The sequence below is a fragment of the Pyxicephalus adspersus genome, chromosome 8 (genome assembly GCF_032062135.1).
Source record: "Pyxicephalus adspersus chromosome 8, UCB_Pads_2.0, whole genome shotgun sequence".
Classification (NCBI taxonomy): Eukaryota; Metazoa; Chordata; class Amphibia; order Anura; family Pyxicephalidae; genus Pyxicephalus; species Pyxicephalus adspersus.
This window is the reverse complement of record NC_092865.1, coordinates 44,516,378-44,534,025: the sequence shown is the minus strand read 5'-3', so window position 1 is coordinate 44,534,025 and position 17,648 is coordinate 44,516,378. Positions and strand designations below refer to the sequence as shown.

General features: G+C 44.3%; 1 protein-coding gene across 1 annotated transcript in view; it reads right to left on the bottom strand.

Moving 5' to 3' along the window:
* The window catches only part of CAMKV (CaM kinase like vesicle associated), a 44,111-nt gene extending 39,481 nt beyond the window's left edge, over nucleotides 1-4,630 (bottom strand). The window contains exon 1 of the mRNA XM_072420326.1: nucleotides 4,282-4,630. The gene's annotated coding sequence lies outside the window, so the exon portion shown is untranslated. The remainder of the gene's footprint in view (nucleotides 1-4,281) is intronic.
* Nucleotides 4,631-17,648: the final 13,018 nt, after the last annotated feature.

Below are 17,648 nucleotides of genomic sequence, written 5' to 3'. Positions count from 1 at the left end.
CCCCCCCCCACCTACAACCTCCCAGTCCTCACATGCACCCCTCCCCACCTATTACCTCCCAGTAAGAGTTCCTCTTATTTTTTCCTCATTCCTCAGTTCATATTAAAATCAGATGAAGGAGGGCCAGGGGTGCTATTTATGTGCAGGTTACAGGAGAAGAGCTGCACATCTGCAGGCTACACTGATACAATGCAATATTTATCCTGCTGCAAATTTTATCATTGCTGAAAAATATTTACCCCCCAATTTTACCCTGAATCTTGCGGTGATTTATTGTAGGAATAATTGTATTCTTTATGAATCCCCCCTGGACTGGGAGATCCAATCACTCCACAGAGTAACACACTGTGTATAGTAAATAGGATGCAATAACCTGCACACAATTAAAGCTGTCCATGAATATGACGATGACACCTCTCCATCCAGAGCAGGACACACGAGGCAGCACCTATTATAGCTATCCAGTGAATAATATAGAAATCTCAGTCACTGGACTTCCTATCCGATGGTCCCAATAAGCATCACAAATGGCCAATAAAGGGTCTGACACACAGCAGGCTGACAACGCTGTTGATAATTGCAATGCATTGGTTTAGTGTTGTCACTCTCCCACAGGAAGCGCTGTTACTGGAAGAATTAAAACTGTAAAAAGCAATGTCAAATGTACTAAAAATAGATTTCACATTCACCTCCATGTGTACAATGTTGAATTTCTTTATATCATTACAATGAATTAAATATAAATGTTGGCGAGAAAGAGAGTTGAGCCGCCTGTCAGCTGCATTGACGGAGAGAAGTTTGTCCGTTTCATATTCATTTTTTTTTCTTTTACAGTACCAATTTTTGTCTCTATGTAAGATGTCGGTAAGTAATGGATTACAGTCAGATTATCACTTTACATAACCGTGCGTTGTATTTCTTCCTCATCTACACAAAACTCCCCCACATTACAAGATTTCAGCATTCACAGAATATCTCATCCTATGAGGACGGCTTCTGTTCCTCACCAAAATAAATCCAAAAATCTCTTCTGGAAAATTCTGCGTCACTTCTCTTCACAGCGGACCAAAAGAATAACATCCACCTGGAGTATGTCCGTCAGGCCACACAGCTGCCATGATATTCTCTGTGCACGGCCGGCATGGATATCGATGTGAAATGATTGGCAATGTAAACTTCCATTGCGTCTACTGCATGGCACTGACACAAAATATATACACTGATACCAAGGGCTGGCAACCTGCTTGGGGGGTGCAGTAGACCACCAACCCAATCGAGTGCCAGAGGGGATGCCTTTGGTGCCTGGGTATATGGTCAACTCGCATGCCTGTGGTGCCCGGTACATATTCAGCAGACATTAATATTAGTATGATTATTATTAAACTGTACTTATATAGCGCCAACATATTCTGCATCGCTGTTGCAAATGACAGATACAAACAATGGCACAGGAGAAGGATGGCAAGGGTGTCCAAGTACTCAGCAGGAATGCCTGTGGTGCCCAGTAAATGGCAAGTAGGCATGTCTATAATACCCCGGCGCATGGTCAGCAGGTATCTCTGTGGTGCCCAGGTTCATGTTCTTCCACTAAAAAACATTAAAAACCTCCATAAACTGTGCCATGGGTTGTCTTTGGGCCAGGGGGTGAACAGTCTCCCAGCATTGTAAGACGGGCAGAATGGGTGACAAGGTGCAAGTAATACGACCTGACAGGTGAGTGGAGAGGGGGGTGTCTTTTAATGCCCCACTTCTAGCACAACCTGCATGCATAGTGACACATTCACCCCCACCCCACCCAATCTGCAGTCAGCTTCATTCAATGTAAAGGAAACAGCTTTGTAAAGGATGAAAAATGCTGAAACCCCCAGCAACCAAACCCCCTCCCTAATCAGAGGGCACACGGAGATCTGGTACAACACAGTGCTCCAAGCCTGCCTCACCCAGGGGACTTTCTGCAGGTTCTGAGGCTCTGCAGAAGCTGAGGGGTCATTTATAGAAGCGTGATACCCGTGTGATGCCCATGTGATACCCTGTGATACCCATGTGATGCCCCTATGCCCAGACCATGGATAGTAAACTATTTACAGATCCCTAAGAAGTGATAAAGAGATTCACAAATTACACACATATCACCCACCTCTGGGGCTGATTTTAATGTAACGCCATTCCTTCTCATTGAACATAGCAGAGGGCCCATACCCCACCAGGGTTTTCCCAGAGGTGCCCAGGGGTTCTATGAGCTGCACTGTATGCCCCCCCCCCCTTATGGAGCCCCTTAGTCCCAGAGTCACCACTGATTGTTTTGGTTGTCAGTGGCAATTGGTGAAATTGGTTGTCGGTGAAATTTGCCCCAGGGGTTCCTCTGTGGTGGAAAGGTTGTAGAGTTGGTTCTCAATGGCTTTCTAACAGCTTAGAAACACCCGCTGGTTGTTTGCATTGGGGGGCTGCAGGGATTCTGTGCTAATTGCTGAGATTTGTGTGATCTGATTTCTCCACCATGATTGTACACACGGGGGGACTGGGGGTGAAGTGTTTTCACAGCTTGTCCAGAATCTGACATTTGTCGATCGTTCAGTTTGCATCGTCTGGGTGCAGATTCACCAAGAGGAATAAATATTCACAGATTACAGAACGCAGCCCCCTGCTGACGCTACAACATTCTTCTGTTCCAGACATAATTGTACGGCAGTTTTCTTGTTCCAAGCAATACACTAAGCCCGGATGAAGGGGACACGCGACCCTCCAGACCCATTGGATTTCTATAACAATGGTCTCTGATTTCCTCTCTGACACCAGATGAGAATTCCAGGAGTATCCGCTAGCAACACCAAGCAAATGAAGAATCTCCAACGTGATTGGGTGATAGTGACACAGAGAGACAACTTCCACCCAATCCAACCAATTTCAGGTGCCGGCACACACCTGGTGGACCAGCCTCAGGGCTAACAATTGGCTGCACTCCACTGACATTCGCCCGACTTTATGGGAGCTCACTTCCTGGTTGGTCCGATACATTTCGGGGTCCCATACCTGGAAAGATCGTTCTTATCGGTTTTTATACAATGATGGTGCAATGCCGAAACCCATAACAACCAATAGGATGAAGCCGCAAGGCTGATGAAATGTTGCTGATTGGTTGCTATGGGTTACTGCACTCTGCACATTTTTGTATTTCTGGTGATGTCTATACCATTGTATCAATTGTACAGAAATCTCACAAAAGTATATTTTGATGCTGTGAAGGGTCCCCGAATCATCGGGGGGTCTCTAATGACACGGATAATCAGTTTTGTTCCGCACAGAGATTCTGCAGGTCGGTTTGATGTCTCCATAGCGGGGAGTTTACAGATTCTACAAATCCATAAAAAGAAGAATCGGCGCTCCAATCACTGGAGACATCGAAGGGATATGTGCTGCGCTGAGTGCTTCATGATCTAACGACCCCGCCATACATTCACCAACTGTGTCACAGCAACAGGGAGAGGGGTCATCAATGTTCTTTTCATCGATTGCCCATCGGTTGATGGTCCGGGAAATGATTGGAAGTTATAGATGAGAATCAGACTAGCACAACATTGGGAGAAGATTGGGGGCTACAACCAATTCTGAGATTACATAAAACGGGGATTATCAGGTGTGTGGTAACCCCCAGCAACCAAGATTTACCTGGGGACAGGTGGAGGCAGCCATCCTCCAGAGATTATTATTATTATTATTATTATTATTATTAAACAGGATTTATATAGCGCCAACATATTACGCAGCGCTGTACATTAAATAGGGATTGCAAATGACAGACTAATACAGACAGTGATACAGGAGGAGAGGATCTCCCTGGTTGCTATGGGTTACTGCACACAGTGCTTGTATGTGGGTCACGGGGGGGGGGCTCTCATGTACAGGATAGGGGGCAGATCAGAGGGGTAATAATTAGGGGCGCTAAAACAAAAAAACACAAAAACCCCAACAAGAAAACAAACCCAAAGTCCCTCAGAACCGGTTATAGATCCAGAAGCCAGAAAACCCAAAACCCATCCAATCTGACCCGCACCCATCGATGTGGATTGTGCCCCACAGAGCCGATCCTTCTGATGGCAAAAACTGGGTGCCAGTCCCCTGGGGAGAAGGTGGGGGATCCGGCTCTCGGATCGTTATGTAAGCTGAGCGATATCGACACCGCAGGTTTAACCCTACAAATGCCGGGCTGTAATAAAGTCACATGCCCCCATCCTACGTGTACCCAGGGGCTCCCCGATTGTCAGCTCCGCGGCCCAGCCTTACCTTAATGTCGTGGGGTCGGTGGGGGAAGAATGGCTGATTGGCGGCCGATGCTGCTCCGGGATCCCCACACACACGGGCCGATGTCTCCGCTCAGCAGTCAGCACCGATCCGCGCCCTCCATGAGTTCCGCACTTGTAGAAGCCCCTTGTGAAAGTTGCAGCTCGGAGCTGACACGGGGCCCTCCCACCCGGAGGAGGGGGCCACTGACATCAGCGCACAACTTTCCTGCCGGGGGTGGGGGGACCTCAGGCTTCATCTTGTATGGATCGTACCGACTGCTCCAGATTTGGATCGTACGATCTATGGGAGAATTTCAGTCATTTTTGCTATAAATAAAATAAACCCCCCTAAAAAATCACCGACCCCCCATGAACTCTAGCAGAGACACAATGGGGCACATGGATGGGGGAGGGGTTATATATCGGTCTGATGTCAGGTGTCACATGTTGGAGAATCACAAACCTAGAAATAGATCGCACGATTTGTGTCACCATAGCAATCTCCTGAGATCTAGGGGGAGGGGTGTTAATGAGGGTAAATATAAATCCCGGGTGTCATCGGGCACATCCCGATATAAATGGAAGAGGGGCGATAATTATTAAAGGAGATCTCCATCGGACCTCTGACCGTTCTCACCTACCCTGCAGATACAGCAATACAGCTTGGTCAAGTCCCTCCCCTTGACTGTGATTGGATGATAGAAAGTGCATAGTGGCCTATAATAATGTTTGTTCGTCAGTGCTGGCCCAGCTGCGCGATAAGCTGATATAAAGACAGACTCAGGTAATATTTCATGTACATTTGAGGAGATTCACACCCCACCAACAGATGGCGTCCCAACATGGTGAGGCCACTCTTTAGATGGGGAATGTAGAGAACCTCTGTTAGGGGTTTGCTGTGGGTGTGGCCCCATTGGGGAGATTTTCCCTCATGTCCTGTCCTGGTGACAACCTTCCTGTTCTACTTACAATGTTCAGGTTGGTGAAGAATAGAAGCTGAAGGATTTGTTTGACATTTCTGCAGAATTTTTGAGATTTCTGTCTGATATCTTTCAGCTCATTTTTGTTTTTCAGATTTATAAAAGATTTAGGTGGGAATTTCCAGATATCGATCGATTCGTCACATGCAGACCTATCCAGTATCTATAGTAAGATTAATGCCCAGGGACTGCCCAGTGGGTGGAGCCATGTGTGCCCATGTACACGCCCCTCACAGTGATCCTCAGTGGCCTCTTGCTGTCACATGTACCTCGGGGGTGGGGCATTTATAATATTATCCAATCCTTGCACTGGGATTGTATGATTCAAATGAACTTCTTGCCCGAGTGATTGAATGTTGGATATGTGTGTGACCTGCTCCTGAGCTGCATCTAAGCTCCTTCTTAGCTGCTTCTGACTAGATCCTGCATTGTCCTGAGTTGTCTCCCTGGACGCTCTGTGTTACCAGAGCAGCTGCATTGTGTGCGATGGCTCTGGACCTCCTCGGGCCATGGTGGGGTTGTTCTGTTAATCAGATCCCCCCATCCTGAGACCTGTCAGAGGACATGACAACTCCTAGGAATAAAATTCTGATTCTACTGAACCAACGCTGGGCAGAGCAGCGGGCACCAACATCTGCAAGAATCCGCAAGGTCACTGCGGTTAGGCTTAGTCTACACGGACATTTTCCCAAGCGTTTAACCTGAGGCTTTTAAAGCCCATGTTTGAAATCCCCATACAATCTACATCAGGACGTTCCTTCAGGCACTTTTATGACATTTATCTTAAACGCTGCTTGCAATGTTTAAAAAATTAAAATGCTGGGTAATGCTGGAAAATGCCAAAAACGCAGGTGAGCTTCCATTGATTTCAGCGGGATGTTTACCGGGATGTTTAGAGCTTAATATGCAAATAAGTTAAAAGCGCAGTAAAAGCAAAAAAAAATGCAGGAAAGCTCAAAAAATAGGCATTTTCCAGCATTTTAAAGGCAAGCTTTAAAACACTAATAAAAGTGGCTCAAAATGCATATAGAAGCAATAGGAATGTTTAATTGCATTTTTAAAAAACATCCATGTAGACCCAGCTTTATATAATTCTCCCCAGCTAAATATAGGATGGGGTGACACCAGGGGGAGGAAGAGGTAAGTAAGTACCTTCACCTCTACAGTGGTCATTTCTGAGCGGTTGCTATGGGTTACCGCCTTTTATTAGAGTCTGGTTATGCGACCAGGCGATATCCCCCCATCTGTCGATATGCTGGCGATAGGGGCACTGTACCCGCGTTGTATATAAGACAACGGCTGCCATCCTCCTCTGTCTCTATGGAGACACCAAGTACGGTGACACAATGGATGCTGCTATCACCATGACAACCCAGCACAACAACCAGGGCACCTCACTGCCTCTGTCAAGGTCCCTGATAAATGCAGAGAATTGGAGATTCGTAGCGCAGCATGACGCCGATCAGCTCCAACTGTACACAACCCCCAATATGTACACAGAGACCCCGGAGCCACACACAGCCTGGGGCCCTAAATCAGTGGACAAGTATGAAAAGTGACAACCAGGGCTGCCAACCTCATTGACATCACATGGTCTATGGACAAGGGGCGGAGCTAGAGGCGCTCTGCAGGGGCTGGGTCATATAAAAGTAAAACATTCTCCAACCACAGCTGGACTGCAACTCCCAGCATAAACCTAATATTTCACACATTCCCTCATCCATCCCCACTCACCTTTAATGCAGCAGAATGAAGATGGTTCCTCACATTAACATGGACCTCCTATTAATACCCCCGTTCCCCCCATCATGCTGTGTCCAGTCGCCCTCCATAGCAAATGATGACGGTGATGCGGCAGCGCTGGAAGTATTGCGTGTGCATTGCATGAGCTGAAAGTATCAGTGACATGACATTATTTCATGCAGGTTTGAGATTTATCCTAAACCTAAACTGACCCACCCCTGGGCTACAGCCCAATATAAGTCCATGGAGGGTCATTGTATATTGGGGAGATCTGAAGGCAGCAGTGGTCACAGTTGTCACATTGGGGTGAGTATACAGCTGGGGGATAGTTCAGATTATGGAGGGGTTGACGTAGTCTGGTGTCATAATGTTTACCCCTGGCTCTACTCTGGGGTCCATATTCATGACCCACCCTGCAGTCATCTCCTGTACTGGGGGAAATGTGCAACGCCCCCCGCTGACCTCTCTAGAATTGATATTTATTTGGCAGGATCAACATGCATCAAGGTAATCCCAATAGTATGACTGCTCTCCTACCACTGGATCAGCGCCAGAACTCCTCCATCCATATTCCTGCCATGACAAGTTCTCTTTAAAATCCCCTTTAATGACTGCCGAGTTCCCCATTTTAGTAAGTCTCTGGGCTCTGAATTTATTGCGGGGATAATTGTGTGCCCAGCGAGGAATCAACGAGAGATTTATGCTTTATATAGGACGATGGTGGAAGTATTTTTATCCTGCAGCATCAACGTCAGCTGAGTAATCGCAGTAAAGTGGCTGCAGGGGGACGGTGAGTGACACTCCGCAGGTGTGCAGCCAACAGACCATTATCTGTCCCCTCCCAAAAGATGGGGATTGGACGCTGAGCCCCCTTTATGCTAAATGTAATTCTTTGTTTCCTCCCTAGATGTCAGGGACAATAAACATTTATCTCACATTTTACCCCAAATCAGTTCATGGAATGAAGTAAATCTGCAGCTGTTTTAACAATCTCCTGTACAGACAGAAAATCAGACCCCCCCATATTACACTCCTGCATGGGGACAAAGGGTGGTCATGTGACCCGCCTTGATATGATTTTGGGTTTTGAAGCTTTTGTCACTCTATTGAAGTTTATTGGAAAAACAAAATGCAGATCGCAGGAATAAAACACTAAGGGTGACCTATGGTTTATTTTCCAGAAATATCTTTTCCCAGGTCTGTGCATTATTTCTGTGCTAAATAATTTAGAAAATTGCATCTGGTGCAAATAAACCCCACAGGAAACCCCACAGCTAAACATACAAAATAGAAAAGGATAAGGGAATCGTTATGCATGCCAAGGGATTCTCATCTGAGACCCCCTTGTTCCCCATCATTGGGCTGCTGGCCATCCCAGGCCCATGTACCCCATTAATGCCCTGCTGGATATCCCAGGCCCCTGTACCCCAAAAATGGGCTGCTTGCCCCCTCAAGCCCTTGTACCTCATCAATGGCCTCCTTTTATCTTGGGCTCCTGTACCCTGTCAATGGTTTACTGATCACCTCCAGCCCCTTTACCCAATCAATAACACTTTAGATCTTGGTACCCCTTCAACAGACTGGCAATCATTTCAGGCTCCAGCTCAGCACAGGAATGACATGGCCCCTCTGGTGGTTTCTGATGGATTTCATTGGACTCGGGGGTCTGTTGTATCAGAATATAGTCAATGTATCATTGCAACATTTTGTCCCTGGAAATTTTCACCTTAAAAAAAAAAACACTGGGTTCTGGTGCTGAATTGGATTGGGGGAACCTGGGAACTCATATGAACACTTTGGCCCGAAGTTAAGCTTAGCTAGTGGAACAAGAAGTCATAATTGGGCCCCCTAACCTTCAGGCCATGCACCTCTCTGTAGACATTCTCTGTCCTATTACCCATGGTCATCGTGAGGGCCGTTCATGGCTTTCACTAAGCCAATGTATAACAGAATTCAGGTGAACAGGAATATGTGCAGGCAGAATCAGGGTCCCACAGACCAGTCCCCCGCTGGTAATTTCCACATAAGAAATGTTGCATTATCGGTCGCTGTTATCGCATGCACATCACAGCCCCGCTGCAGACACAGACATATCTGCTCACTAACTAGTTAAAGAAGTGACTGAGGGCCAAGCCTAGGAAAGGCTGAAATTAGCATGTTTGTAGCCTGATGGCGCATTCTGTTTACATTGCCGCTTTCCTGCTTTATATAATGCAATTTTTCACTGCGGGATTTCTGCAGGGGACAACAGGCTGAGATAACCTTCTATTTAACCATTTGTGTCTCATAGATCTCTGCTATGAACATTGGGGGGAGGCAAGGGACCGGTGGGTTTTATTTCAAGTGAATATAAAAATAAATTATAAGAAAATATACAAACTGCATCCATGAAGATAAACCAGAAATATGAAGAACAATAAAGAACGATGAATAATGATTTCCTCTAAATGTTCTTCATGAAGCTGAACTCCAGGTAGATATAAAACACACAGATTGATGCGGCTCTATATCAAAGCTCAACAAAGAAAAAAATTTTCACTTGCCAAGGATTTTTTAAGATATTTAGTATATTTCATGTATGCTGAATCTAGGAATCTAGAAATGACATTAGTTTTATTGAATTGGCTCTAGTTCTTGTGATACAGGAATCGGAATAGACGACAAATTTTTTATTTTAAATGTAGCATTATTTTCATGAAACTTTCATTTGCCTTATTTTTATTCATACATTTTCTTTTTTTTTACAGAAATATGAGTTCTTCAAGAAGAAGCTGTTTAAATGACCCTAATGTATTTTGCTTTATTTGTAGTGAATATTCTCAGCAAAAACAGAGAAGAAACATTACAGAATTTGTGAAACAAGCATATCTTGCATATTTTGATAATAAACTGGGGGATCAAGATAAGTATTGGGCTCCCCATATGGTATGCAAAATTTGTGTGGAGTCTACGTCAGTGGAAAAATGGAAAACTGAAAAGTTTGAAATTTGGTGTATCTATGGTATGGCGAGAGCCCAAAAATCATCATCATTGTTATTTTTGTGCTGTGACTGTAAAAGGTTTCAATTGTTACAAGAAAAACAAGTGAAGTACCTTGATTCGGAACCAGCAAGACAACCTGTGCCAGACCAGTGTTCAGTACACTCCCTGATATTCTTGTATCCGACATGGAGGATATACAGGGTTTGGAGTGTAATCCAGGAGTTAGCAGTGGAAGTGAATATGAAGGAAATGTTTCATCAAACCAGCAGTTCTTCCAAGAAGAGCTCAATGATTTAATATATGACCTAAGTCTGTCAAAACAAGCATCTGAACTTTTAGCATCCAGGCTAAAATTAAACAACTGTCTGAGACCGGAAGGTAAAATAACCTACCATATAAGTGAAGATAGACACTTGTACTGTTGTAACATTCCTGGACTACTACCCCATATGGGAGTACCAGAATACCGAGCAGAAGACTGGCAGCTTTTCATAGACCGTTCCACTTGAAGTTTAAAATCTGTTTTACTGCATAATGGCCACTGCTATGCATCAATTCCAATTGGTCACTCAACTAAACTAAAAGAAGAATATGAAAATATCAAAATGGTTTCTACAAAAGCTTTGCTATCATGAACAGCAATGGTCCATGGGTGTTGATTTAAAAATGGTGAACTTCCTACTTGAACAGCAAAGTGGATACACAAAGTACCCATGTTTCATCTGCTTGTGGGATAGTAGAGCAAAGCAGGATCACTGGAAAAAAAGGGCATGGTGTCCAGGGGAAAAACATGAAGAAAGGTGCAGCGAACATCATTAACGAGCCATTGGTTGACAAAGAAAAAATCATTCTCCCTCCACTACACATAAAGTTGGGATTAATGAAGCAATTTGTTAGAGCTCTGAACAAGGACGGTGATTGCTTCAAATACATTTGTAGATTCTTCCCTGGATTGGGTACTGAAAAATTAAAAGCAGGAATCTTTGATGGACCCCAGATTCGGAAAATGATAAATGATTAAAATTTCACAAGTTACATGACTGATACTAAAGCTTCTGAACTTCTTGGGTAACCATAAAGCACAAAATTATGAAGAACTGGTACAGAACTTGCTCTTAAAAATTTTAAAATTTGGGTGCTACTATGAGCATAAAGGTTCACTATCTCCATAGCCATTTGCAAACATTTCCAAAAAACCTTGGCGATTTCAGAGGGGAACAAGGGGAGAGGTTCCATCAAGATATAAAGGTGATGGAAGAAAGATATCAGGGCAGATGGGATAGACACATGATGGCAGAATACTGCTGGAGCCTTCAACGTGATTGTCCTCATCAGCATAAAATGAAATCCAAACTGAGTTTTTCAATGACTCCTTTGTTCTGTAAATTTACTGAATAAAATATAATAACATTAAGTATTTTACAAATTTATTTTGTATACGTAGGCATATCTAGTTTAATTTTGCTTACTTTTCATGTTTCATTAGTTTTCTATGAGGTTATTATTGAGGTCATTATTTCAAAAACTAGAGCAAATCTAGCAAACCCAATACCATATTATTGGGGGAGCCCAGGAAGTTATCTAGTATAAGGCCCAGAAATTGCTGATGGTGGCCTGGCTCCAGCTTTGAGTGAAACATAACTAGGAATTTCCCCTATATACTGCATCAGTGTCACAGGAGACTTTGGCTGTGCCGCCATAGTCTAAACTGGGGCTCTTGCACTCCAGTCCTCGAGGGCCACATATGGGACAGATTTTGGTAATTTTTCTCTTTGCTCACCAATGTATATTAGAGAAATACTAAAATTATGTGCTGCTCCCGTCCCTCCAGGATTGGAGTTCAGGTCTACCCCAAGCCAATGGCCATCAACTCTTTAATGACTGACCATGGTGGCGGGTTCTGCGCTGGGTGCAGATAAGTTGCAGAACCCAGCGGTAAGTCATCATTGGATGCAGATAATTATCTCTGGCTCTTGGTGCAGCAGCTGGTGTGTATGTGAGGCTCTGATTCTCAATGTGTGAAGGGGGTTAATTTATATTAGAAGAGCGCAGTGTATCCCTGTGGTATATAAAGCTCATCTTCCTCTCTTCTCTTTCTTATTCTCCATCTCCCAGAGGTCCATGTATGAAATTCCTCACCTCACTCTTTTTATCTGGCTTCAAACAGCCCGAGAACTGCGCAGTTCAAAGAATGCGAACCCAAGAGAATCTGCATGCACTGCACCGTGCAGCAACATAGAGCGGTAATGAGTGCAGCCCCAACATAACCAGGGAGCCCAGCAGGAAGGACGAGGTGTCAGGGTACAAAACGTGCACCGATGCCATGGTGCCCGTTCATTATGTGCGTATAGGTAGAGCTGCCAGGCCTTCATTATCACTGCATGGAGCGATTCTCCTCCTCATTATGCATTGCAGTGTCTTCATTATGATTGGTCTGTTGATGTATGGCTACCGACCATCGTTATACATCACAAACCCTGTATTCCCTGGCAGAGATAATGACCCCAGCCTCCTGCCTGACAAGATTCTCACGGGCGGCACTAATGAGCAAACATAGCCTTGCAATTAATTCCGCCTCTGGAGTAATGGGCAAAAACGGGACAGGTCCCCGGGGGTGAAGGGGGGGGGGACGGGACAAATTAACCAGCGGTGTGCCAGCGGGGCAATGGGTGAGAACAAATAGGACAGAGATAAGAGGTCTCAAGGTGTGAGATAATTACACTGCAACATCTGAAGAATTTTATCACACCAAATCCTGGTGATATACCGCCATATTGGACAATGGAGGCCCTCCTACCAGGCAATGGAGACCCACAGCCTCCCAATGTGTTAGGCCCAGGAAGGATGCCAGGTGCAGTGACTCTTCCAGTTCTGTATTACCTGAAAGAGATCCCTGTACTCCCGCTGTAATGTCTTTATCTTATTTTCCCTCCAGAATGATGGCACCATATTTATTCAGGCATCATCCAGAATTACCATCTGCTTCCTGAGATGTCAGCTCAGAGGTGTCACAATCATGTAAAACCCAAACTCTGTCTAGTTCTTGGCTCTTCAATGTCTGGCTCAGATCAGCCCCTGCTGCAGCCTCTCACCTTGTGACTGGTTACAATGTTGCAGTTTGATCACTGGGGAAAGCCACTGAGGAAATGCTTCCTCCTGCCTGCAGCAGACTGATGACATCATCTCAGACTAGGCAAACACACTGACTGGAGCTCTAAAGTGGTTTATTATGGATACAAGTTGGGGTTATCGTTAGTATGAGACTCTCTCTGTAAATTATTTATGGAGGTTGGTATTGATACTGAAAGGTCAACTAGAATACTTCAAACAAAACATTGTAGATAATTGTGCACTTCCAGCCCTGTTTTCACAGTTTGGTAAAGACCCTTTTCTGCCCCCCATGACTGTGCCCCCTGTACAAAGCCAGCTTATTAAGAACATGGGGTCACCACAGAGCTCTGACCTTACCCCCCTAATTGGAATGGAGAGCCAGGTCTTCTTATCCAACATCAGTACCAGCCTCACCAACTGGGGGCAAATCCCCACCATCAGTACCTGACCTAACCAATAGGGAGTAAATCTCCACCATCTGCACCTGACCTCACAAATGGCGGGTAAGTCTCCACCATATGCACCTGACCTCACAAATGGGGGCAAATTCCCACCTGCACTACCTGACTTCACGAATAGGGGATAAATCCCCACCATCAGTACCTGACCTTACCAATAGGGAGTAAATCCACACCATCTGCAACTGACCTCACAAATCGGGGCAAATCCCTACCATCTGCAACTGACCTCACAAATCAGGGCAAATCCCTACCATCACTACCTGACCTCACTAAAGGGTGGCGAATCCCCACCATCAGTACCTGACCTCACCAATGGGGGCAAAACCCTACAGACACCTTCCAAAACTTGCTGAAATTCTTTTGAGATGAGTAGAGGAAGTTAGGGGGACACAACTCAATATTAATGGCAATGAAGGGGGGCATATAAATGGACATGGTGGGGACCCCAAATTAATGGCTATGGTTTTGAAAGGGGTGTGATGGTGTCCATGTGTCACCCATTGTCCTGGCGTATTCCTGGTCAGCGCCATGATTATTGCCCCCCCATGCACGTAATTACTTGTAAAATGGGACAAATTAATGTGAAAGCGAGCGGCAGAGTGTGCGCAGTTCGCTCCTCCAGTCCGTTTAATCTCCCGGCGCATGCAGTGGAATGTAAACACAGCCCCACGTTCTTCCTTTGACATCTCTCGGAGGAGCGGCTCCGTCCCTGGGAGCGTGTACGAAAATCATTTTGTGTGATCTGAATAATTTATTAGCTTAGCAAATGTTTTCACTAATTGAGATTTGTGAGTTGGTTGAACCTGCGGGGGGGGGGGGGGGGGGGGGGTGATGTGATGGATGCCGCCGTTAGGTACGCGGGGGCAGCGGACGCCTTCTGTTCTTAGGACCGGTGATATTTTACCGACTTGGCCCCCGGTTTCCCCGGCTCTTACCGAATGTGCTAAAGGATCTCTGTTTTCCTGCACGTCCCTTCCACTTATCGTCACCAAGTCATAATTCAGCAGCTTTTTAAGTAAATATTTATGAAGCCGGGAGGTTCAAACGCTGGATTTATTTTCTAGTTTAATAAACATATTTTGAGTCCTCTGGGGCGATTTTGCAGAAAGTGGAAGATTTGGGTGGCTGTTTAAGGATGAATCGAAGAATGGATATTTAACAAAAACATCTGGGGACAACAATGTCACATTGGGAAGCACAGAGACAACCTTCATTTTATAAAAAATCCAAACTCAATCCCTAAAATCTGCTATAGGAGGATCATTCCCAAATGATAAATACTTTCCATGCTATCCCCCCCATTTAAATGACTACAAAAAATTTGAGTGTGAAAACTGAGCAATGTTGTTTATCAGTGAGGAGGACCACTTATTATTTTCTTTAATTTATATGGCACCAACATATTCCGCAGTACTGTACAAAGTCCATAGTCATGTGACTACCTGCCTTTTGCAGGAGTTTAAAATCTATTGCCCCAGCCATAGTCAGATGTTATTAACACCATCTGAGGCCAATTTTGATGACAAAGCCAATTAACCTAACTGAATGTTTTTGGGATTTAGGAGGAAACCGGAGTACCCAGATAAAACCCATAAACCAGGGGAGAACATACAAAATTCCTGCAGTTAGTGGTGTCTTGGCTGAGATTTGAAGAACCTGGGACCTTAGTCTTGCAGTTTCACAGCTGATACCTTTAATTGGCTTCTAAATATATATATATATATATATATATATATATAAAAAACGTATTGTGTGTTGTACACGTGTAGAAATGCATCCAGTGATATGTGTAGAAATGCATCTAGTAACACGTGTAGAAATACATCCAGTAACACGTGTAGAAATGCATCCAATGATATGTGCAGAAATGCATCTAGTAACATGTGTAGAAATGCATCCAGTAACACGTGTAGAAATGCATCCAGTGACACGTGTAGAAATGCATCCAGTGATATGTGTAGAAATGCATCCAGTAACACGTGTAGAAATGCATCCAGTGACACGTGTAGAAATGCATCCAGTGACACGTATAGAAATGCATCCAGTAACACGTGTAGGAATGCATCCAGTGATATGTGTAGAAATGCATCCAGTAACACGTGTAGAAATGCATCCAGTGACGTGTAGAAATGCATCCAGTGACATGTGTAGAAATGCATCCAGTAACAGATATAGAAATGCGTCCAGTAACAGATATAGAAATGCATCCAGTGACACGTGTAGAAATAAATCCAGTGACAGATATAGAAATGCATTCAGTGACAGATAAAGAAATGCATTCAGTGACAGATAAAGAAATGCATTCAGTGACATGTGTAGAAATGCATCCAGTGACACGTGTAGAAATATATCCAGTGACAGATATAGAAATGCATTCAGTGACAGAAAAAGAAATGCATTCAGTGACATGTGTAGAAATGCATCCAGTGAAATGTGTAGAAATATATCCAGTGGCAGATATAGAAATGCATTCAGAGACACGTGTAGAAATGCATCCAGTAACAGATATAGAAATACAATGCATTCTTGGAGCCTTTATTTCATGATTTCTGTATGGGAAACAAACTGTTCTTGTAGACCACAAAATCTGCATGAAACCCGTCCAGTGTGAGCCCCAGGTGGAAATAAGTGAAGTGTTTTACACATTTGCATTCAGTCATGGCTTTGTTTGATGATATTATTACACTTCAATACGATCAGACTGTGTCAGTCTCCTGCAGGGGGTCATTGGAGGGCGCAGGTTTCTTTATAACATAGAATATAAATCGCAGTCTTTTTCCTGATTTCTTCCTTTTTGGTTGCCACAACAAAGAAATATCTGCAATATATAGGTAGAAATAGATATTACAATGCTGCTAGAGTTCCGGGCCTCTCTCATCTCCCCCTCGGTGTGTGTGAGACCCTCTGATCCCAGGCCTGCAGGGCAGATTACAAATAACATTTACATTATTATATTGTGCAGATTATATGGAGGGGGGAGCTGAGCTCTCGTTGTATGGAGATTATTATCGGTGTAAAAACAATATAAACAGGAGATTAATGTCAACATGATTGCATTGAGAAACTCAGTGGCAGTTGATGTGCTTCTCCATGTTCTTTCATTCCTTGTCTGTTAATGAATTATATTTGTTTAAAGTGCTTTTGGCCGTTACCATGACAACCCATCCACAGCGGACCGGCCCAGAAATACAGAAGCATCATTAACCCATTGATGTCCAAGGGCCGGGAGTGCAGCGCCCGCATGTTCCCAACTCCAGAGGCTAGCGAGTGTCGGGAGCACAATTTGGAGGTTTTGTTATGTAGAAGGGAGGCATTTGTGGACTCTCACTTTCTTCTGGATCAACAATGTCTATAGAGTTTTATCTGGGATTTGTTTATTATTTTCCCTGGTGGTTGAACCACTCCTCTTCTGCTGCCTTTCTGTGTAGTTCTCTATATTGGCTTCCATTTCACCCTAGAATCAAATTCATCTCCTGTGCTTTGCCTTCAAATCCTTCCACAGTTCTTGTCCCACTTACCCTTCTGACCTGATAGAAAAATACCCCCCTAGCCGCTCTCTTCGCTTCTCCAATTACCTACTACTGACTTCCCCACTCATAACCTCCTCACATGCACACCTGCAAGACTTCTCTAGAGCTGCCCAGACTCTCTGGAATAGTCTTCTTCGTGCTATTCGGCTTGCTCCTACTTTCTTCCTATTTAAAACCCAACACTTCAACCAACGCTTCAACCTCACCTACCCATCTTCTTCTGTCTCTTAAACCCTCACCACTTCCCACCAATCCATAACCCCCCCTTGTATGATACTTCTCCCACCAGTTAGATTGTAAACTCTTTGGGGCAGAGTCCTCTTCTCCTCCTGTGTCACTGTCTGTATCTGTCTGTCATTTGCAAATCCTATTTATTGTACAGCGATGTGTAATATGTTGGCGCTCTATAAATACTGTTTATTATTAATAATAATAATAACCTAATTAGCTATGTACCTATCATATGTATCCTAATTAGGCATCATGTATGTGTGCGTAAGTTTGTGTGTATCATGTGTGTGTGGTTGAAGAATTAATTCCGAGGCAACATTGTAACATTGT